At 41.1% G+C, this 24,050-nt stretch overlaps 1 long non-coding RNA gene across 1 annotated transcript; it reads left to right on the plus strand.

Moving 5' to 3' along the window:
* Window positions 1-6,027: 6,027 nt before the first annotated feature.
* LOC140120558 (uncharacterized) lies at window positions 6,028-22,866 on the plus strand. The gene is made up of 3 exons (XR_011853869.1): window positions 6,028-6,443; window positions 20,636-20,747; window positions 22,756-22,866. It is a non-coding gene; the product is annotated as an uncharacterized lncRNA (long non-coding RNA).
* Window positions 22,867-24,050: the final 1,184 nt, after the last annotated feature.

The raw sequence follows: 24,050 nt of genomic DNA on the forward strand, positions 1-24,050 counted from the left end.
TTTGTGCCTTTTTTTTGGGGGGGGGGGGGGAGTGATATATATTTTTAATTAATGGTCAAAGGTTGCTGTACAAATTGGTTCAGACTATTATCTGGTGAACGATATGATGCAGCCATAAAAAAAACAAACAAAAAAAAAATTAAAGTTGCTCAATTCTATCAAGCTTTGGATATAAATGTTCAGTAAAACTGAAGAAGCCCCGATCCCCTGACGCTGGCTATCCGGCGAAACGTGTCGGGGGGGCTATTGTCTGGCTTTTAATTTGACTTGTTTGAGGCTGCTTTAGTAACGGGTCACTGCAGAGACCCGCTGATGTACCTATAGGCTGAGTGAATACTCAGTATTACAAACGATATTAGGTTAACTAGCAGCCTCATACCTGCGGATTTTAAATTCACAAGTGTGATTAACAATTTATTATAATTCTTATAGATGCAATAAAAGTTACGTTTTAGGCCTGACCGTTATGGCTCTATCCTGTCTTGGGACAGCTTTGTAAATAGACTAGCGTTTCGCCTTGGCAGTCCTAAAAGGGGCTCTCTTTGTGATTTGAAAAAGTAAATCTGAAGAACTGACCATAGTTCTGCCTGGCTTATATTAGGCCCTGCAAGGTGTAAAACTGAAATCGCATAGTGGATAGCTCAAAAGAGGAGAAAAAAAAAAACATTACGGCTTATTCAGGCATCAATACTCCATGCCAAACTGGGTTCCCAAATGCATTTTTGGTTACTTCTTTATGCTCTTTGGTAAAAGGTAATTGGTATATACTTCAATATAAGTGCTGGCGCACACGACCTGTCACTGCCTGTGGGACTTCGGAAAGGTGAGTACAGAGTTAATTATTTATGTACTGGGGACTGGCTGGTTATACACTGGGGGGCAGGGTGCTGGCTAGCTGTATACTGGCAGGAGGCTAAGACTAATGCATATTCCACCCTAGGCTTATACTCGAGTCAATAGGTTTTCTGATTTTCTTTTGTGGAAAAATTGGTGGCCTTGGCTTATATAATCGGGTCAGCTTGTACTAAAGTATAATACGGTATTTGTATTCCTGACATTACATTTTAACCCCTTCCCGACATTTGACGTAATAGTACTGCATGGCGGGAGGTGCGTTCCCGCAAAATGCATTACTATTACGTCAAGCTTCAGGCGCCGGCTCCTGAACGGAGCCGGCGCCAGAAGCTGCGGGTGTCGGCTATATATTATAGCCGACACCCGCGATCTGAGATTTCTCCGATCGTGGGTGTTAGAGGAATTTAAAAAGCATTTCAAGTCAATCGCAGCCCCGGGACTGCCGGTGCCCGGGGCTACGCGATCTTCCTCCCGGTGCCGGGCAGCATGCTCAGTGTCTTACATTACACAGTGCAATACTTGTGTATTGCACTGTGTAACCTGTAAAAGAGCTTGAACAAGTGATCAGAAGATCACTTGTTCAAGCTAAAATGTCAGTTACTGTAAAAAAAAAAAAAAAAAGTTAAAACAAATTTTTTTTTTAAATAAAAATAAATAATAAAAGAAAGTGAAAGTCCACACAAACACCACATTTCCCTGTACACAAGTAATAAAGTATAAAAAACACTAACTCACAAAAAAAACCCCACTTATTTGGTATCGCTGCGTCCGTAACAGTCTGTACAATAAATCCTAATCATAATTGGACCCGTTCGGTGAATGTGGTAGAAAAAAACTTGCCAAAAAATGGTTCCGTCACCCCCACACCCCCAGTTCATGATCGCTGCTATTGGCTCATCAATTCAGACCAGCCAATAGAAGCGAATTTACCGATGTAGACTGTCTGTAGACACGGTGATTGGGGCAGGGTAGCGGCTGTTCCTGACAGCCACTAATTGTGCCTTGCGGTCCAGAGGGGTTTTGCTGCCCCCCTCTGTCCATGTTTGCCGCTTTGGGCTGGACCAAATCGACCAGCCAATAGCAGCAATATTCGTCACAATGGGCATCGCTAGGGTGAATACGAGCAACACTTAGCGATAATTTCCCTACAGAAAACGAAGATATGGTACAAAAGCGCTGGCTGTACAACTCTTACGTGCTGTTCCAATGTGCAGGTCCTGCCGTATCATTTCTCCGTTTTCAAGAGGAAGGTATTAGGAAACTAATATTGGGACAAGAAGGACGGGGCCCCAGTACCTCTGGTTTAGATGTTCCTGTGTTTTGCCAGGACAGCATTTTCCCGGTGAATTCTGCTGCTTCTAAAGGTAGGACTCAATAAAGAGTCTCTTCCAAAAGAGGAGTTAGGATGGACACTACACACTACTAAGATACCTGCGACAGCTCCAGAGTGACAAAAGTTTAGTTGGTCCCCTGGTATATTCTACCTCCTTATACGCAACACATTCACAATTCACGCCCAAGCTGTTGTGAATTCATTTAGGTAAAATGAATAATTGTAACAACTGTTAGGTCACGTTGCTCCCTATACCCCTCCATTATTTCATAAGGGGCGCCACATAATGGGCACTGAACTTTCCAGAAATAATTGCAATTTCCATCTTGGACTCCATTGCACATCACCTATATGTTCAAAATGCTCATTTCACCACGTGTATTTAGGGCCTAATTGGATCATTCACCTGTAGAGGCAAATACATATATTACACATTGCAAAATTCTGTAAGGGGTGTGTGTTCAAAAATTAGGGTCACTTTTCGGATTCTTATCTGTTTTATACCACTAGGGTTCTCCAAATGCATTTCAAACATTTCTGTCAAATTTGGCTTCTAAAAGGCAAACATCCCCCTTCCCTTTTACTGTGCGCCCATACAACATTTTATATACACATGTGGGGTACTTCTACACTCGAGAGAAATAGGTTTACACAATTTGGGGGGTTATTACATATTTTTATCCCTTGTGGCTATAAAAAAAATAGGGGTACAATAACCTTTTATAAGAAAATTTTCACCTTTTTCCTATTTAAGTCCTAATTAAATCAAACAACTTTATGGACAAATACACATATTACACCTTGCTAAATTCTCTAAGGGGTGTACTCTCCAAAATGGTGATACTTGTTGGGGTTCCCCTCTGTTTTGGTACCGCTACAGCTCTCTAAATGCATCCTGACACATGTAAAGGATGTCTGTCAAATTTGGCTTCTTAAAGGCCAACGCACCTCTTTCCCTTCTGAGCTTCACTGCGTACCCATACAACATTTTATTTGCATGTGTGGGGCAATTTTATACTCGGGAGAAATGCTAGTACACATTTTTTGGGGTTGTTATATCTTTAATGCCTTATGGGATACAAAAAATAGCCGTAAAAGTGACTTTTTTTGGGAAAATGTTCATATTTTTCCTTTTAGGGACCTAATTGAAGCAAACACCTGTAGGGGAAAATACACATATTACACCTTTCTAAATTCTCCAAAGGGTGCACTTTCCAAAATGGTGACACTTGTTGGGGTTCCCCTCTGTTTTGGTACCACTAGGGCTCTCCAAATGCATCCTGACACATGTAAAGGATGATTGTCAAATCTAGCGTCTAAAAGGCCAACGCCCCTCTTTCCCTTCTGAGCCCTACTGTGCACCCATACAACACTTTATATGAAAAAGTGGTGCAGTTCTGTGCTTAGGAGAAATAGTTTTACACATTTATGGGGGTTGTTTCATCTTTTATCCCTTGTGGCTTACAAAAATTTGGGGTAAAGTGACTTTTTTGAGAAAATTTTCACCTTTTTTCCCTTTTGGGGCCAAATTGAATCAAACACCTGTTGGGGCAACTACACAAATTACACCTTGCTAAACTGTCAAAAGGGTGTACTTTCCAAAATGGTGTCTCTTGTTGGGGCTTTCCTCTGTTTTGGTACCATTATGGCTTTCCAAATGCATCCTGACACATGAAAACTTTTTCGGCCATATTTGCCCTGCAAAAACGAAACAACACTCTTTCCCTTCCAAGTGCCCCCCTGTGTCCGTACAGCAGGGTACAGTGACAAAATGGGTATTGGCATACTCAGGAGGAATTGCCCTCAACATTGTAAAATGCATTTTCCTTTTTAACCCATTGTGAAGGTGCAAATTTTAGTGTTCAATGAATCTATAGTAAGATAAAATTACATTTCTCTAATTTCACTTTCATTTATCTTTCACCCTCATGAAACGCTCATAGGGTTAACAAAATTCCCAAAGGTTGAATATTTTGAGGGGTGTAGTTTCTGAAATGGTGTCATTTGTGGGGGTTTTCTGTCATGTAGGCCTTATAAAGTCACTTCTAACTAAATTGACCCTCCAAAAGTAGGTTTTGATGATTTCCGTGAAAATCTGAAAAATTGCGCCTAAAGTTATAAGCCTCCTAACATCCTAAAAAAAGGAAAAGATGTTTGAAAAATGATGCCAAGTTAAAGCAGACATATGGAAAATGTTAGTTATCAAGTTATTTTAGTGATATGACCAACTTTCCAAAAAGTAGAAAATTTTGAATTTGGAAAACATTGTTTTTTTCAAAAATTTAGCCAAATTTCCATTTATACTAAATATATTGATTAAATTTCTCAACCAACAGGAAGTACAATGTTGTCCAAAGTTATAACCACTTAAATAGACACATGTCAGATTTTAAAAAATGGGCTGTGTCAGGAAGGTGAAAAGTGGCTTCAGCGTTAAGGGGTTAAGAGTGCAATTGGCAAGATTTAAAGGGGTTTCATCAAATATTTTTATAATGAAAAGTTGTACAATTTTCCAAAATACTTTTCTGTATAAATTGATTTCCAGTGGAAAGAAATCTGTCCAGTCATGTGACGTCACACAGGTGCATGGCTCGTTACACTGGAGTAAGGAGTTGTGTGATATATTGAGCCATGTACATGGCTCAATATAACACGGCTCCGCTTACTCTGATGTTACATCACATGACTATGGGCAGATTTTTATTCAGTGAAATTTAAAAAAACAAAACTGTAGTTACTCACCGGTAATGGTTTCCTCGCACCACGATGGCACCAGTCAGAGAGAGGGATCCGCCCCCAGGGACAGGAAACCTGAGCATAAAAACCACGCTCCCCCTATTCTGCCTTAGTGGTTACAGAGACTTAGAAGAGCCTTATTGTTAGTAGTATTACGGTACCAAAAAAAATTTTTTTTTTTTGCGACACCCATAAATTATCACCAAGAAAATAAGTAAGAAAACACCAGGGTGGGAATATACTAGGTGCTGTTGTGGTTCGAGGAAACCTCATTAGCGGTCAGTAACTTTTTTTTTAAACTACGATTTTCCCCAGTACCACGACTGCACTAACCAGAACGTTTTTCAGACAGAAATATTAAGGAGGGATAATGGAGGAGAGCACATTTCTCCCAAAAGAAAGATCAAGAGAACACACCACATCTAACCAATAGTGTTTAAAGAAAGTGAGGGGGGGTAGACCAGCATGCAGCAGAATTTATGAAAGAATTTTTCTCTTTCTGACTTTGGATCTGTACAAAAAGAGGGAAGAACAACCTCTTGGGACCTATTAAAATTTGAGACTACTTTAGGGAGGTACTCCTGGTCAGGTTTTAAGATGATCCTATCTTGAAGCAAAGTAAAATAAAAAGGCCCTGATCTATTCTTATAAAGGCTGCCATTTCATGGTGAACACCCTTGGCGCTATGGCTATACCAAAGGGGAGTGCTTTGTACTGGAAATGGACAACTTTTGTCCTATTTGAACCGCAAATTCTGGATGAATTGCTACATGATAATAGGCGTCTGCTAGATCTATTGACACCATAAAACATCCTGGGAATAACTGATTTACCGTAGATTTTAACGTTTCCATCTTAAAGCTCAGCACCCATATGTGTTTGTTTAGCTCTTTTAGATTTATTATTGTTCTTGAGGCCCCACTGGTTTTTTTTTTCTTTTTTTAACCCCAAAGAGGGTTGAGAGAACCCTCTACCTCCTTCCCCTGTTGGGACTGGACACAGTACCTTCTTGGAAAGAAGCACAGCTATTGCTGTGACATCATGGCAATCCCTTTGTTCCTCAATGGAATCTTTGTCATTCTGAACTTCTGAGGAGGGGGATTTTAAGAAGTCCAGTACTATCCCTTGTAGGATGAATCTGTGGATCCATTCGCTGTTGGAAATCTGTTTCCAGGCATGAAAGAAGTGGGATAGTCTTCCTCCTACCTGGGGCTTCACGTCATTGTGCATGGGGATTGGATTGTCTGGGCTATAGTTGTTGTTGGCCAAACAGGAAACCTCTATTATTTTGAGGTAGTGTGGAAGAACCGGGCCTAGACTCTTTCTTTCCTCTGGAACCTTGTTCTACCTGGATCTTTAGGGTGTAGAACGATAGGGAAAGCCCTTTTTCCAGCAAGTCATCTACAATGGGACCAAAAAGAAAATTACCATCGCAAGGGATACCACAAAGTCTACTCCTAGAGGAGTAGAACTCCTTGCTGAGTTTGACAAGGCTGCAGACCTGGCTGAAAGTCTTAAGGTATCCACTGAGGCATCTGCCAGAAAAGCCGCACCATTTTGGATGTTAGCTATCAAGGTTTTTAGGACTGTCCTGGGCTACACTTGCTGCTGCCACCACTGGTTTAAGGCCCGTTCCACACTTGCGAGTGTGATTCGATGAACTGGCATCACACTCGCTGCCGGGAACGCACGGCCCGAACCCTGCACCCCGGGAGTGAACTCAGCATGTCAGTTCACTCTCGGTGTGCAGGGTTCGGGCCGTGCGTTCCCGGAAGCATGCGTTGCGAGTGTGATGCGAGTTCATCGCATCACACTCGCAAGTGTGGAACGGGCCTAAAGGTGGCCGTAGAAGACTCCCAGGATTTCTTAACCCCTTTGCGCACCTTGACGTGACTCTACGTCATAGGATGCGGGTCTTTCCCGCACCTAGACGTAGAGTCACGTCACAACTTTAAAGTGTCACTGTCACTCGTGACAGTGACACAGACCCGCGATCTCGGCGCCGGCCGCCGGGTCCGGTATCCTAGTAACCGGCAAGGGACCTATCACAGCGGTCCCTTGCCGGCGATCGCTCTGATTGGCCGATCTGTATAGAATGGCCAATCAGACAGCGATCACGTGTCAAGAGGAGGACAGAGGAGGGCTGCAAGCTCCATTCTCCTCATTCAGCGTTGTGAAGTGAAGAGAACGGAGCCTGTGTCCTTCTGCTGTCCCCTCATAGTCAAAATCCACCATTTTAACCCTTTGATCACAGCTGCCCCTCTGTGATCATCCCCCATAACTCCCACACTATTAGGGAGTTCCCAGTTTCTTTTTTTTTTTGTCAAAAAAACTAAAAAAAAAAAAAAAGTCAGTGTTAGTTAGTATCAGTGTCAGTCAGTGTCAGTTAGTGTCCGTCAGCGTCAGTGAGCATCAGTCAGTGTCTGTCAGAGTCAGTTAGCGTCCGTCAGCGTCAGTTAGCGTCCGTCAGAGTCAGTCAGTGTCTGTCAGAGTCAGTTAGCGTCCGTCAGCGTCAGTGAGCGTCCGTCAGAGTCAGTGAGCGTCCGTCAGAGTCAGTGAGCGTCCGTCAGAGTCAGTGAGCGTCCGTCAGCGTCAGTGAGCGTCCGTCAGAGTCAGTGAGCGTCCGTCAGAGTCAGTGAGCGTCCGTCAGAGTTCAGTTTCTTTGTTCTTTGTCAAAAAAACTTATACATAAAAAAATTTTAAAAAAAGTCAGTGTTAGTGTTATAATCAATTAGTGTCAGTCAGCGTCCGTCACAGTCAGTCAGCGTCCGTCACAGTCAGCGTCCGCGACAGTCAGTCAGCGTCCGCCACAGTCAGTCAGCGTCCGCCACAGTCAGTCAGCGTCCGCCACAGTCAGTCAGCGTCCGCCACAGTCAGTCAGCGTCCGTCACAGTCAGTCAGCGTCCGCCACAGCCAGTGAGCGTCCGTCACAGCCAGTTTCAGTGTCAGCGTCCGTCAGAGTCTCCTAATCTCTGGAGATAGCGGGTAATGTCAAAATCTGAAATATTTACCCACTTTGCTGTCCTATTCTGAAAGAAGTAAATAATCTATCAATCATTCTCTTGACTTTTGAGAAATAAATCTGCCAACATTTCTTGATTCACTGTGAGATTAGAATTTCCATTAAATAAAGTCATCCATTTACATTCACAACCAGATCTGAAAATGCAGGTTGAAATTTAATAAAACATCAGTTTTCAGAATAAGAGGTAGACAAGCCATTGAAATTGCTGTTCAACAATTAGTTTGTGTAGAAGCCATATACTGTAGGATAGGATCACATTTCTTCATGAAATACCAAAGAAGCCATGTACAACAGTTTTACTTTTTGTAAATACAAGGTTGGGCTAGAAGAACGTGACTGACCACAGTCCCCTAAGCATCATAGTTTACAGTCCGAAGCTGCTTTTCTGTGCAGAAGAAGGGACTCAATGCATCATATCACTACGACACATGGAGACCAACCAGAGCCGTGTACTTCTAGTTTTAGTCACCTGTTTCAATTTTTGCTGCATTTCCAAATCAGTTTTACAGAGAAACACAGTGCCATAGCAGCATTGTGAAAATTCAGGCTAAAAGGACACCAAAATGAAGCACACTGATAACATGTCATGCTCCTCAGAATGCTGAACATCACTGGCCAAAATGCCACAAATTTTAGGACACTTTCACAAACCATGCACAGTAGTACACATTTTTTTTTCTGGTCGCCAAACAAAGGCCTGTTAGTTCAGTTTTTGCATTGTATTTCACTCCATTTTTGCCTCACTTCTCAGCCATCTTCAGTAAAAACAGCTCCTGTGTCTTCCATATGTCATGTGATAACTGATAAGCTGAGAGCAATCTGCAAAAAATGAAGACCCATACGCTTCAATGGGAAGGCATCAAATGCAAAAAATGGCTCAGAACAGGACAAGACTGCACAGAGGATGCAAACACAGCAATAAGAACAACACCATCAATGGGTATTGAGTCCATTAAACAAAATAGAGACCCAATTTACCAGCAAATACATGGGCTAGGAAATGGACCGCAAAAACTTGTGTGCTTGCGACCTAATCTGAAGTTAATGGAGGTAATTGATCTTTAGTCTGCTTTTGCACCTGTTCAATTTATGTGTTTTGTGCTAGTTTAATTTATCTTAAGATGAGGATATATGTGGCATTTTCATTTAATGGTTTTTGCAACTTAAAAAAAGTCACACAAAAGTTGCAGTTGCAGCAGTCTACATGCCTGTATCCCCTCATACATTCACTCTCCTCCACACCTTCCCCCACCCCTGTGGCTTTCTTACGCAAATTTTTATGAACTGCAGAAGGTTGTGTTATTAATAAAATGGTGCACATATTATACCCATCTAAAAGTAACCTTTGTTATAAGTTTGGCTTATAGATATATTGGGTCACTGTTGTGTGAGGGAGTGTAAAATGTGTGTGTGACATTTTTTTTTTTTAATTGGCACACCCCGCAGATTTAACTTTCCCTTTGATGCATCTTTTAATACACATGAATGTATATATAAACTTTATATATACACACACAGAAACGTCTGGATTTGTCAATATTTTAGTAGAAATGTTGAATGTTCAATTAATTTTTACATTTTATCCGTTTGCTGCATGAAGGTGGTTGTAAAAAAAAAATTAACAGAATAGGAGCTGCTTTTTTCTTTTACTTGGTGTGTATTTTTAAACATATTTGTGGATTGCAACCACAATTGTAAATTTTTTTTGATGTTGTGTGTTTTGGTCCATATAATCTGCTCACTGACCTCCAATTTGATGTGAGTTTTATGTAAAAAATGCAATTGCCAGCTTTCAAAAAATATATAGGTTAAGGGTGACTTTACTTTTTAATGTGTTTAATTGCCATTTATTTCATGTTGTGATGGTCTTAACATTTGTAGCTGAAAAGAAGATTGTGTTATTTCAGTTTTGGTGATCATATGATTTATTCATGTATACTGATAAGCATGAGGCATCTAAGAACTATACAAAATGTTCATATTACATTTAGGAAGTGTAAAACAAAAATATTTTCTGTTTGGAGCAATATTTTGCCATCAAATCTATTTTTGCATTTTTTATACAATTTTACACTTTGCATCAAAATTGCATGGTGGTTTGTTGGGGGTTTAATATAATTCTTTGTGCTGTAATTTAGATTATTTGTACACATCAAGATTGGAAAAATTGCTCTGGCCAATAAAGTGACAACATTTTCAGACATGCCTGGCAGGGAGAGCATTACATTTTATCAATTATACACGAGATATTAGGCTACTGAAATGTGGCAGTCCTGTTTCAGCAAATATTTGTGGGATAAAAAGTTATACAATTTTTCAAAATACCTTTTGTATTAATTCCTCACGGTTTTCTAGATCTCCACTTGCCGCATTGTATAGAAAGCTTTTTTTCCACAACACCACGACGGCACCAACCAGAGAGAGGGATCCACTCCCAGAGACAGGAAACCAGGGATGATGTAGGCCGTGTGACACGGCCGATATTCTCCCAGCATGATACAGAGTAGCCGCCAGCGTGACCGGAAGTGGACCGGAGTACTTCCAATTCACTCTGTGACGTACGGAATCTGAAGAGATCTTGGACGAAACAGTGGGAACCCAGAGTTATTAACCCTCCTCCTGGGATTTATTTATTTTACTGCCTCTATGCTGGAGCGAAGGGTCGGGGGCTAAAGTACAAAATGTGGAAAGCTGGTGTTTCCTGTGTTAGCCAGTAAGATGGCAGCTAGAAGTGAAGCTCCTGAGCGCCTAAGATCCCAGAATCTGGTAACTTAAGAAGTGGTGAGGGTTTTTCATTAAGGTATTCACACCTCTATTTTGATGGTAATCTTCTAACATTTTTAGGGAGAAGAGGTTCCTAAAAAGGCTATTAAAAAAAACTTACCACAGAGAGTGCAGAATCTTTGGTAGAAAATTACCATCAAATTATGAGAAAAGTGCTTGTGCTGGAAAAATAATTACTCTCTCCGATCCGTTATTAGGTAAGAGGTTCAGGTGACGGTCAAAAATGTTATTGATCCAAGACCGGTATTAGTAGATAAAGATCTCCCAGGACCCTCCTCAGTAGTCATGCATGCAGACCCTGTGGGGGGAACTTTCAAATTCAGAGGAGGAGGGAGAGAAAAGAGACGAGAGAACTTCCTCAGTCACAGATGAAAAGCTATCAGGGCATCCATTATTTATAACAGAGGACACAGAGCATTTACTAAGAATGGTTAGACCTTCTATGGATATTGAAAAATGTCCTGGACATTATGTTTGAGGGAAAAACTTACATTTCCCATTCATAGTACCATATCAGCTCTAATTAACAGAGAGTGGCAGAACCCTGTGGCTCTTCTCTCCCCTTTGAAGACATAAACTCCTTAAAAGACTCTATGCATAGGAAAGTGGAAGAGTTCCTTAAAGGACACTTGTCATCAGGTCTGTGTCACTATTGATGTCACCTCTACCTGTTGGAGCAGCTCACAAGGATCCCATCCCAGCCTTTATCTAGTTATTTCATACATTAATCATTATAAAATAATCTATTCTTTATTATGTAAATGAGGCTGGTCACATGGTCAGAGGCAGTGATGTCACCCCTCCCCTCTCCTCCCCCTGCTCATGTCTGTGTGTAATGTATAGTAAAGCATTGCTAGTGTCTGTGCTGCTGACATGCTGCATCCTCCTAATACACATGTAAGAGACACAGACATCAGCTACACAAGTACCTGACATGTTCTGCAATACATGGCATATAACTGTTGTATCTCTCCTATACACACAGGCTGCAGGGGGCATGGCCACCAGCAAGCACATGCAGCTGTCAGTCAAGCACTGGGGGTGTGGCTGTACCTCCCACTCATGAATAAGCTGGACAGCTTAAATATCCTAATGACTCATTGGACATTTCGCAGGTCATTTGCATACAGCTTTAGGACCTCATTTCTTAGGTTTACAGGCATGTAGAGGGACAATGAAGGGATAGAGGCAATGTTCCCTAATGCAAGTTTATGAAAATATATTTAGTTTAGGGGGGTAATTTTGGATGACGGGTTCTCTTTAAAGAGAAGCCGCCAGGCAAAATAACCCCCTAAAAATATATTTTTATAAACTGCCATTAGAGAGCATTGTCCCTATCCTTTCATTGTCCCTCTACATTCCTGTAAACTTAAGCAATGAGGTCCTAAAGCTGTATGCAAATGACCTGTGAAATGTCCAATGAGTCATTAGCATATTCAAGCTGTCCAGCTTATTCATGAGTGGGTGGCACAGCCACTCCCCCAGTGCTTGACTGACAGCCTGTATAATGGCTCCTCCATGTGCTTCCTGGTGCTGGCGCCCCTGCAGCGTGTGTGCGTGTGTGTAGGAGATACAACAGCTCCAGGCATTCATGTTATAGCACAAAAGATACATGTGTAGCTGATGTCACATATGTATGGGAGGATGCAGCATGTCAGCAGAAAAAGCACAGACACTAGCAATGCTTTACTATACATTACACAAATACATGAGCAGGGGGAGGAGATGGGAGGGGTTACAGGGGTGAAATCACTGCCTCTGACCATGTGACCAGCATTATTTACATAATAAAGAAAAGATGATTTTACAATGATTAATGTATGAATTGACTAGATAAAGGCTGGGATGGATCCTTGTGAGCTGCTCCAACATGTAGTGATGACAGAAATAGTGACAGAGACCTTAGGACAGGTGTCCTTTAACCCCTTCGCGTCTAAGCCATTATATAGCTTCAGGACCAAGCACAATTTTTAAAATCTGTTCTGTGTCACTATTTGCAGTTATAAATTTAGAACGGTTTATCATACCTAGGTAATTTTGAGATTGTTTTTTTGTGACATGTTGTACTTCACGTTAGTGGTATATTTTGGTTGTTATGCTTTGCATTTATTTATTAAAAAGTAAGAAATTTGGTAAAAATTTAGAAAAAATGGAAATTTTTTGATTTCTAAATGTTATTCCCATTTTACAGTAAGTCTAACCACCCAAATTAGTAACTAATTAACATTTACCATAAATCTACTTTATGTTGGCATCATTTTTTAAATGTTATAATATTTTATTTGGCCATTAGGTGACTTTCTAATAGAACAGCAATTTTTCAAATTTTCAAAAAAATGGAAGATTCAATGATTTTAGAGGTCATTTCATATTGTAAAGGGTTTTACAAGTTATATTTTGTGGAACTCCTCACAAATCATCCCATTTTTAAAACTGCACCCCTCAAACTGCTCAGAACAGCCATTGATAAGTTTGTTAACCCTTTCAGTGTCTCATATGAATTGAAACAAGATGGAGGTTCCATTTGGAATTTTCTAATTTTTACAATTAAGTTAATATTTAGCCCTAAAATACATATGTCCATACAGGATAAAAGGAAAAAACCTCACAAATTTTTGTTTGTGCAGTTTCTTTTTACTATGGCAATAATCCCCATGTGGATGTAAACCACTTTATGAGGCCACAATAGGGTAAAGAATAGAAAGAGCGCCATTGAGCTTTTGGAGGGCAGATTAGGCGAAGGACACAGATCAGGTGCCAGGACACATTTCAAGAGTTCCTGAGGTTTCCAGAAGGGTGAAACCCCCAACTAATGACACCATTTTTGAAACTGCACCCCTGAAAGAATGTATTTTTGGTTATGATCAGCCTTTTGACGCAATGGTTTTTTTACAGTTTTTTGTTGAAATGTAGCGTGAAAAAAATTTTTGGGCCATTTTTCACAAATTCAGCATTTATAGGACAGATTTGTCAGATGCAGAGCATGAAAGTGAAACCAATGGGCTTAATTTTTATAGTGCAGTTTCTCCTGAGTTCAGAAATACCCCCAAAGTGGCATAAATATGTTCACTGGACATACGGCAGGGCCTGCAAGTGAAGCAGCAACCTGAGGCGTTCAAAGACCAATATTTGAATGATTGATTCACCAGCCCCAAGTAATGTTCAAAGAGACCGTGGACCCCCAGAATGATGGAAACCCCCCACAAATGACACCATTTTTGAAACTACACCCCTGCAAGAATGTATTTATGGTTATGATAAGCCTTTTGATGCTATGGTTGTTTTACAGTTTTTTGTTGAAATGTAGCGTGAAAAAAAATTTTGTGCCATTTTTCACAAATTCAGCATTTATAGGACAGATTTGTCAGCTGCAGAGCATGAAAGTGAAACAAATGGGCTTAATTTTATAGTGCTGTTTCTCCTGAGTTCAGAAATACCCCCAAAGTGGCATAAATATGTTCACTGGACATACGGCAGGGCCTGCAAGTGATAGGACAATGCAAGGATTTTGAAGCTTTTAGGGCTATTTCCCTATAGGTTTTACAGGTCCCAGTTTGATTTACATAGGCCCTTATAGCCATAAGTACCTCTGTTTTATAAAAGACCACACTAAATATTTTTTAAGGGATTTTGTATATACGCTTGTATTGTTCTCTTGTTTTTTTGGAACAGATGTGGTGAATATCTGAAATATTGAAACACATTTTTTATCAAAAATGTCCACTTAGTACATCATTTTCATGCAACAGCAAAAATGTGGAAAAATATACTCTGACATTTATAAGGTTATTTCCCCTGCTTTCATAAAATAAACTTTTATATACTGCCTGGACACATGGCAGGGCCTGGAAGTGATAGAACGCCACAAGGATTCTGAGGCCTTCATTTACTTGGTATTCATCTAGGGGTATAATGGGAATTATGGAGGTGGACGAGATTAGGGGTTCAGAGTATTCAAATAAAAAAAAAGAAAACAGGTAAAAAAGAAATTTATAAGTCCAGGGATGTGTGGTAAATGCGGAAGCAGTTTTTAATACAAAGACCAGGGTGGGAGGGACATGTGTCGCACTGATATGTTGTGTCTTTGCGTTTGCCATTTTTGAAGCAGACAACACATCTTTTCTGGGGGTGACTTTTTTTTGCAGTGGGGGGCACTACTCCAGGAAAGTGCTGCCCAGGAACAATTCTGCAGACAGCAGTCGCAGAGGCAGAACTTTCTCCTCCCTCTGCCGCATTATCACCAAAGAGAAGACATTTAATTACCTTCTCCTGGTATTCAAGGTATGATCCCTGATGACCAGTGCTCCTAAAGATGACATAGGAGTTGTACAATGCCGTTTGGATAAAATATACTGCCAGCTTTTTGTACCATATTTTACATTTCCGCATGGCATTGTACGGTTTGAGGATCTGGTCAGACATGTCCACTCCCCCCATAAATTTATTGTAATGCTGAATGCATAGTGGTCTTGAGATAGGTTCTGCTGTTCCGCGGACAGGGACAAGGGAGCTGCTGGCATCATGAATGCTAGATAGCATAAACACTTCTTTTTTGTCCCTAAATTTTAAAAAGAGGACCCCATCACTGTGAAGTGCTCTGCTCTCCCCAACCTGCAGGGTTTGGCTTATTAGGGTCTTGGGAAGGTGCCTCTGATTCCTGCGGATCGTCCCACATGCGAGTGTTTTTTTCTCAGCCAGGCACTGAAACAAGGCCACACTTGTGTACCAGTTATCAAGGTACACGTGGTACCCCTTGTCAAACACTGAATGCAGGAGGTCCCAGGCAATCTTCCCAGTTATTGTGAGGGATGGAGGACAATCAGGGGGCTGAATTTGACTGTCCCTTCCCTCATAGATCCGAAATGTGTGAGTGTAGCCTGTTTCGGACTCACACATTTTGTAAATCTTTATGCCATATCTGGCACGTTTGTTAGGCAAATATTGCCTAAACTTTATTCTCCCCTTGAAGTGCACAAGGGACTCATCCACCGAAATCTCTCTTTTTGGGGTGTATAGAGAATTTGTGGCTTAGAAATTTAATCAGGGGCCGAATCTTATACAGTCTGTCAAAACTGGGGTCATTTTGGGGGGGGCATTGGGAATTGTCTGCAAAATGGAGAAATTTTTGGACGGCCTCAAAGCGAGCCCTGGGCATTGTTGATCCATACAAGGGGGTATGATGTAAGAGATCTTTAGACCAATAGTCCCTTACTGATGGTTTTTTTGTAAGGCCCATATTTAGCACTAATGCCCAAAATTTTTTAATTTCTTCTCTAGTGGTTGGATACCATCTATATGGCCTGGCATAAAATGAATTGGGGTTAGTTTCTAAAAATTGCTGGGCATATAAGTTGGTTTGCTCAACAATCAAGTCCAGCAGGTCATCTGTAAAAAATAATTTGAAATGGCCAATTTCAGATAACCCTACTGTTTGTACTTGGGCTCCTGGAACAGCGGTAAAGTCAAGTACTTGGGGGACATAGGAGGTTGTGGAAAACCAGTTACTTTCTGGAGGTGGAGGTAAAACTGGAGTTATGGCCCTCCTAACCCTGCGAGGAGGTTCTTCATTATCAGATGAGGAAGAAGAAGAGGAGGACAGAACAAATTCTGAGCCTCCCTCACTCGCTGATTCTGTATCTGAGGCTAACATAGCATACGCCTCCTCAGCACTGTATGTTCTTTGTGTCATTTTGTCTAATGCACTTTATTTGAAACTGTAACAATGTGTAATGTAATTTACTTGCAAATGTAACAATCGTTACAGTGACACTGACTGCTGCTGGTGGACACAGATGAACTGTCACTGTTCAAAACTGTAAGTCTGACAGTGAATAACGCTGTTGGACTCTCGCTGACACTGAAACTGGCTGTGGCGGACGCTGACTGACTGTGGCGGACGCTGACTGACTGTGGCGGACGCTGACTGACTGTGGCGGACGCTGACTGACTGTGGCGGACGCTGACTGACTGTGACGGACGCTGACTGACTGTGGCGGACGCTGACTGACTGTGGCGGACGCTGACTGACTGTGGCGGACGCTGACTGACTGTGGCGGACGCTGACTGTCACGGACGCTGACCGACTGTGGCGGACGCTGACTGACTGTGGCGGACGCTGACTGACTGTGGCGGACGCTGACTGACTGTGGCGGACGCTGACTGACACTAATTGATTATAACACTAACACTGACTTTTTTTAAAATTTTTTATGTATAAGTTTTTTTGACAAAGAACAAAGAAACTGAAGCTCCCTTAGATTAGGAGACTCTGACGGACGCTGACACTGAAACTGGCTGTGACGGATGCTCACTGACTGTGGCGGACGCTCACTGACTGTGGCGGACGCTCACTGACTGTGGCGGACGCTGACTGTCACGGACACTGACTGACTGTCACGGACGCTGACTGACTGTGACGGACGCTGACTGACACTAATTGATTATAACACTAACACTGACTTTTTTTAAATTTTTTTATGTATAAGTTTTTTTGACAAAGATTAAAGAAACTGAACTCTGACGGACGCTCACTGACTCTGACGGACGCTCACTGACTCTGACGGACGCTCACTGACTCTGACGGACGCTCACTGACTCTGACGGACGCTCACTGACTCTGACGGACGCTCACTGACTCTGACGGACGCTCACTGACTCTGACGGACGCTCACTGACTCTGACGGACGCTCACTGACACTAATTGATTATAACACTAACACTGACTTTTTAAAAAATTTTTTATGTATAAGTTTTTTTGACAAAGAACAAAGAAAGGTCGAAATAGTAAAATGATCTTGTGGTTCAATGAAAGTTAAGCTCGTTTCATAGTCCTCTGATCAGTCTTGCATGCCTCATGTGATGTAATCCTTCATACAGCCAGCAGTGTCTGCCAGTCATTTCATCATATAAGGGTGTGAATATTTAGATGTAACTCATTGCTTTATTGATGACAGGGATCAAGCACCCAGTCTCAGCATTTCCTTATGAGAGTGTATAAACTACTAGCAAATCTGTGCAGATGTTCTAATCCTGTCCACCCCTTTCCATAGAACACATATAAAAATAAACAGTAAAAATAATAAACGTGTTAGGTGTCGCCACGTCCCAAAATACCCATCCTATCACAATGTAAAAAGATTATACCTGGCTGTGAACCCTAACGGAACATAACGCCCAAATGTCCAAATCACCACTTTTTCGCCATGAGTAGTTGAATAACAAATAATCAAACAGTAATATAAGTTCCAATATGATGTAAACTGATCCTGTCTCAGCCCCTCCTATTCATCAGTATTTAAACATGTAAACAACGATAGCAGATAACACTAAAGTAAGTAGAAGGAATGCTGGATAACTTGATGAACATTCAGGGATTATTATTAAGGCAGTAAAGCCATATGGGCAACTTATGTAAAAGAGTGGCCAACCCGTTTAGGAACACCCGACATGCATACAACCCATAGTTACAAAGAGACCTATCTGTCCACTGTGACTTCTAGTCAAACTCTATGGGCGATGATAATTTAGTGAGGTTTAGCCCCTGGCTATAATAGTCATCTGTAAGCGTTACAAAAAGAAGAAAAAGATTTTTCTCAGCTCACCCTATAGCCACGAGTTGTAGACGCCGGTGCACGGATATACTGAGCCGAGTCAGAAATGGATGCAGCAAGGAGAAAACGGTGGAATCCAGCAACCAGGCAGGCATGTGTTCAGGCATTAGTAGAGTAAAACTTCACGTTTATTTCATCATATAAAAAGTTAAAAAAGGATCCAAAGTAGAAAAATCTGACGCGTTTTGAGCTATAACATGCTCTTAATCATAGTCTAAATTTCAATGTGACAATGGGAGACATATAAAGAAACGGAAGTGGGAGGTATGCACGTCATTGATTACATCCGATAGTAATTGGTTAAAGAGGAAAAAAGCACCAACACAATAGAGACTGCAAGTATCACATAAATAATGTCAATACAGGTACATCAAATCATTTTTAAGATTTAAACCATATGGACTTCTAGTTTTCATCGTGAGTATCCAGTAAGCCTCTCTGTTACGGAGGGCTTTAACCCAATCTCCGCCTCTGTTAGTGCGGGCAACTTTCTCCACAGGTGTAACTATCAAACAAGAAGTGTCACCATTATGAATATCCTTACAATGCCTAGAGACAGAAGAAATGTTGCGTGTATAAAACATATTTTGATGAGACATAGGTGTTATACATGCTCCTGATATGTGTTCCGCAATCCTGTGTTTAAGAGCACGTTTGGTGCTGCCTATATATTGCAATGAACAGATGGTACATACAACAGAGTATACCACGTAGGTGGTGTTACAGTTAATAAATGACTTTATTTTATAATCGGTATGAGTGGATACAGAGGAAACTACATCAGTTTTTTGTATGTATTTACATATGGTTCATCGTGCAGAAGCACATTTGTAACTGCCTTTGTTAGTGAGCCAGGTTTGAGATGTCTGCGCTGAGTTAAACAAATTTGGGGAAAGCATGTCACCTAGAGTAGCTGAGTTTCTGGCAGAGAAACGACAGCCCGTTCTCGAAATGTCAAACAGGATAGGATCCTGAAACAAAGTATGAAGATGTTTTTTTTATAATTTGTGTTACTTGGTTATATTGGCATGTAAAGTCTGTGGTGAAGGTAACTTGACTAATGGTTTTATCAATTTGATTGTTTTTTGTGGTAGTAGTGGAAGAACGATCTTTGTGTAATAAATGGGCTCTAGTTTTTTGTTGTATATGATTTCTGGTGCGCTTTATATGAGTTTTGTTATAGCCTCTGTCAGCCAAACGTTGAGATATTGAAGCAGATGTAAGTTCATATTGCTCCTCTTGTGTGCAAATGCGTTTAGCTCGAATAAATTCCCCTTTCGGTAGATTTCTGAGTACATGAGGGGGGTGACAACTTGTGGTATATAAGAGAGTATTGCCTGAGGTGGGTTTGTGATATAAATCGCAACTGACTTTGTGATTCTGCATATCAGCTGTTAAATACAGGTCCAAGAATGAGATGGTAGTGGAAGAAACAGTGTAAGTGAAACGTATATTATATTGGTTCATGTTAAGATATTCCATGAAAGAAGATATATTGGGGGTCATTTACTAAGGGCCCGATTCGCGTTTTCCCGACGTGTTACCCGAATATTTCCGATTTGCGCCGATTGTACCTGAATTGCCCCGGGATTTTGGCGCACGCGATCGGATTGTGGCGCATTGGCGCTGGCATGCATGCGACGGAAATGGGGGGGGGGGGGCGTGGCCGAACGAAAACCCGACGTATTCGGAAAAACCGCCGCATTTAAAAAACGAAAATGTGTCGCTTGGGAAGCGCTTACCTTCACCTGGTTCAGCTCGGTTTATTCCGGCGCGTTCTGATGATTTTCAGCGCAGCAGCGCCACCTGGTGGACGGCGGAGGAACTACCTTCATAAATCCCGTTCGGACCCGAATCCTGTTCAGAGAACGCACCGCTGGATCGCGAATGGGCCGGGTAAGTAAATCTCCCCCATTGTCTCTATCATCCGACCAAATTATAAGACAGTCGTCTATGAAACGACCATAGTATTCAATGCAATGGGCAAACGGGTTATTGTCAGTAAACACAAAAAATTCTTCAAACCATGACATAAATAGATTAGCGAAGGATGGAGAAAACCTTGAGCCCATGGGGCAACCTTACTTCTGTAAAAAAAAAATTTGGATCAAAAGAGAAATAATTATTAGTTAACAGAAATGACAATAAATCCAGAATATAACCAATTTGGGATTTCGGAAATAAACTATATTTGTCCAAATGGTACTCTATAGCTTGGATGGCCAAATGATGGGGAATACATGTATATAATGAAACTACATCGCAATGAAAATTTTTTTTTTTTTGTTCCAGATAACAGAGTCCATGATTTTAAGGATTTCAAAGGAATCTTTGACGAAAGCTGGTGTCCTGGCCACAAACGGTTGAAGTATAGTGTCCAGCCAAGTGGAAGTCGATTCTAAAAGTGAACCAGATCCAGATATGATGGGACGCATGGGGGGGAGGGAAAACCTCTTTGTGATATTTCGGTAATGCATAGAAAATAGCCGTGTTGGGGAACTTGGGAATGAAGGTGTCCTTGACTTTCTCATTGAAGATGCCCAGAGACTTGCCCTCTGCTATTAGAGTGGACAATCTGATAGTGATATTAGGTGTTGGATCGGATTTCAATGGTACATAAACTTCTTTGTCATATAGCAGTTTTCTGCATTCTTGAGCATATAGTTCTTTGTCCAGAGCTAGAATGGAGCCGCCCTTGCCCGATTGTCTGATTGTAATATATGGGTTATTTTTAAGATCTTTAATTGCTTTCCATTCTGATGGTGCAACATTATTCTTATTTGTAATTGCTGAGGATTTTTCATGTAGTTCGGCTAACTCCTTCTCGACCAGCATTTGGAATTTATCCATGCGGAGATTGGGTTAAAGCCCTCCGTAACAGAGAGGCTTACTGGATACTCACGATGAAAACTAGAAGTCCATATGGTTTAAATCTTAAAAATGATTTAATGTACCTGTATTGACATTATTTATGTGATACTTGCAGTCTCTATTGTGTTTGTGCTTTTTTCCTCTTTAACCAATTACTATCGGATGTAATCAATGACGTGCATACCTCCCACTTCCGTTTCTTTATATGTCTCCCATTGTCACATTGAAATTTAGACTATGATTAAGCGCATGTTATAGCTCGAAACGCGTCAGATTTTTCTACTTTGGATCCTTTTTTAACTTTTTATATGATGAAATAAACGTGAAGTTTTACTCTACTAATGCCTGAACACATGCCTGCCTGGTTGCTGGATTCCACCGTTTTCTCCATCTGTAAGCGTTATCAATGGTGTCTGCAGTGAAGCTTTATTGTTAATCCTTGTTTCCAAAATTATAAAAGTCCTTTCTCACAGGAAAGAAAAAAATACTTATAATACTAGTTATGCACTTGCATATTCGGCTTGCATAGAAATTCAACTCAAGAGCACACCTACAACACCTATTTTGTACATAACTGTCTGTAATTGCTTTTCTAATAATTTCAGACAAATTTCTCCTCGGCTTTCTGTGTGTCATGTTCAAGGCGGTACACACCAGGATACCACACTACTTTTTTTTTCAATCTTTTCTAGGGGTACCATCATTTGGGTTCAATGATTTAAACAGAAATGATTTAAACAATTTTGTCCCCATAGTTCCTCATCTTTGAGGCTCTGCTCCGCATACATGGTCAGTATCAAGTTTCGTTTAAATTTGGGGTAGTTTTACATGAAAACCAGCAGTATGTATGATCTATATCCAGTTTCGGCTTACGTGCTGCACAACACCTGAAATAGAGTACCTGATCATGTGGGGGCAGCCTGGGAGTGCCCATAAGTGGTGTGACCCAGCAGCAGCAGTGTTTGTGGTAATTTGCCTGGCAATTAGGCCTGTCACAGGTGGTCGTTTACCTCATTTGTACATAAGGTTTAAAGTGTTGTTGGGGATTAAATTATTTTTGTACTATTAGCCTCTGGTGATGTAAAAAAAAGATGTTTTTCTTACCTTGATCCTTGCCTCCGCTGTAGTGTGATTACACTTGTCACCTGTTTTTGTATACCAAGGTATAATAGTTATGTGACAACCACATGCAAACTTGATATATCCTTATTTAGGCTGTATTTCGACAAGTTTATAAATGAATACATCTTATACGTCATGTATGTGCTTAAGGGCTAGTGCATATCTCAGTTATTCTATCAGTTTGTGGTGCACAATAACTCATCCAAAATATCTGAAAGAATAATAGAACAAGTCATAATACTGCCGTTAGTATTCACTAATCTATATTAAAGATTATCTTTCAGGTGAATTTTTAAACTATAGCTAAATGTGTAACTATTCCCTTATTGCAGATGAGATACCAGTTAATAAATAACCAGACTGGGTCATTCATTTTATTACCTTTACTCTAGATGCTGATATCTTTGTTTCTGTTTTAGGTGCCTGATAGTATATTTGAATGCAGAAGAAAGTGTCTAACTAGTGCCACCGAGTGGTGAGACCCACCCTAGCCATCCATGCTAGACCTTCTAAGATAACTTGGAATGTGATTTAAGAATAAAGTAAAACTAGAAACATTTCCATAAGGAAAAGCAACCCATGTACCAGAAGGGGCTTTGCCTTTCCATGCAGAACCGAGTATTGGTTGGCTGAGAGTGATGGATTCAAGAAGAACATGGAAAGTAATTTTAAAATGCAGTGACCATACCTGTAGCACCTAGGCTGAGAGCAAGATGCGTTCTGGAAGGGTTGCCGAAGCAAATTTCCCACTTCCTGTTCGTCCTAAGGCAGCACATACACAAGGGACATAAGTAGCAGTACCAACCAAGGTGGGATTTGTTGAAGGCAGCCTGGATCACCCCACTGCCGACACCACTGCAGCCAGGATGTCCAGGCGATAGTGTTTTTTAAATAATATTTGGGGTTGCTAATGTTGCAGCCTTACATATTTGTTCCAAGGATATGTTAGATCTTTCAGCGCATGAGGCAGAGGTTGATCTGTTTGATGTGCCCTTATCCCTGCAGAAGGTTCAATACCTATCTTTTTCTTGTTGGAGGGGAGGAGGTTGGAAGTTTGGAATCTGGCAGAGTAGAGCGTCCCTATGAGCAGCGTCAGATTAAATAGTGGCGGCAATCTCTAGGCGTGTGACACTCTTCCAGAACCAACTATAGCAACGCCAAAAGCCTGGGAGACCTCAGAGGAAGATGGATTGGAAGTGCGTCAGAGGCAGGGTTCAAGTAAGCTGCATGCTGGGGATTGTTAAACAAGGTAACACCAGCACTAGATAATGACAGTAGGGAGAAAATCAATCCCAACCAACTGTATTTTACATGGGAGAGTATCATCCCAGAAGAGACAAACAAAAATGTATCCTATCCTTATCTCACTCCCTCCTATATGCCTTGGTATCTTGTAATTATACAAATTGATTTATGCTGTAACCAACAGTAGGCTGACATCAAGTGAAAAGAACTCAGTACTCACGGGAAGCCACCAGGGTAAATGTAAAAGCAGTCTTCATTATTAGCATCTCAGGAACAGTACAAACCCAATGTGCAAACGATTAACGTGTTTCAACGCTATGCGTCTTAGTCATGATCTTGTCATCCAAATGACACCTCCCCTGTCAGTACCTGTCCAGCAACCGCGCAACCACAACCAAGCTTGGCGCCAGCTGTCAGACAAGTTAGGTGGTGGCGAACTCACCCTGTGATGTCCCTGCGGGCTAAGGCC

This window comes from Engystomops pustulosus, chromosome 3 (genome assembly GCF_040894005.1).
Source record: "Engystomops pustulosus chromosome 3, aEngPut4.maternal, whole genome shotgun sequence".
In the NCBI taxonomy this organism is placed as follows: Eukaryota; Metazoa; Chordata; class Amphibia; order Anura; family Leptodactylidae; genus Engystomops; species Engystomops pustulosus.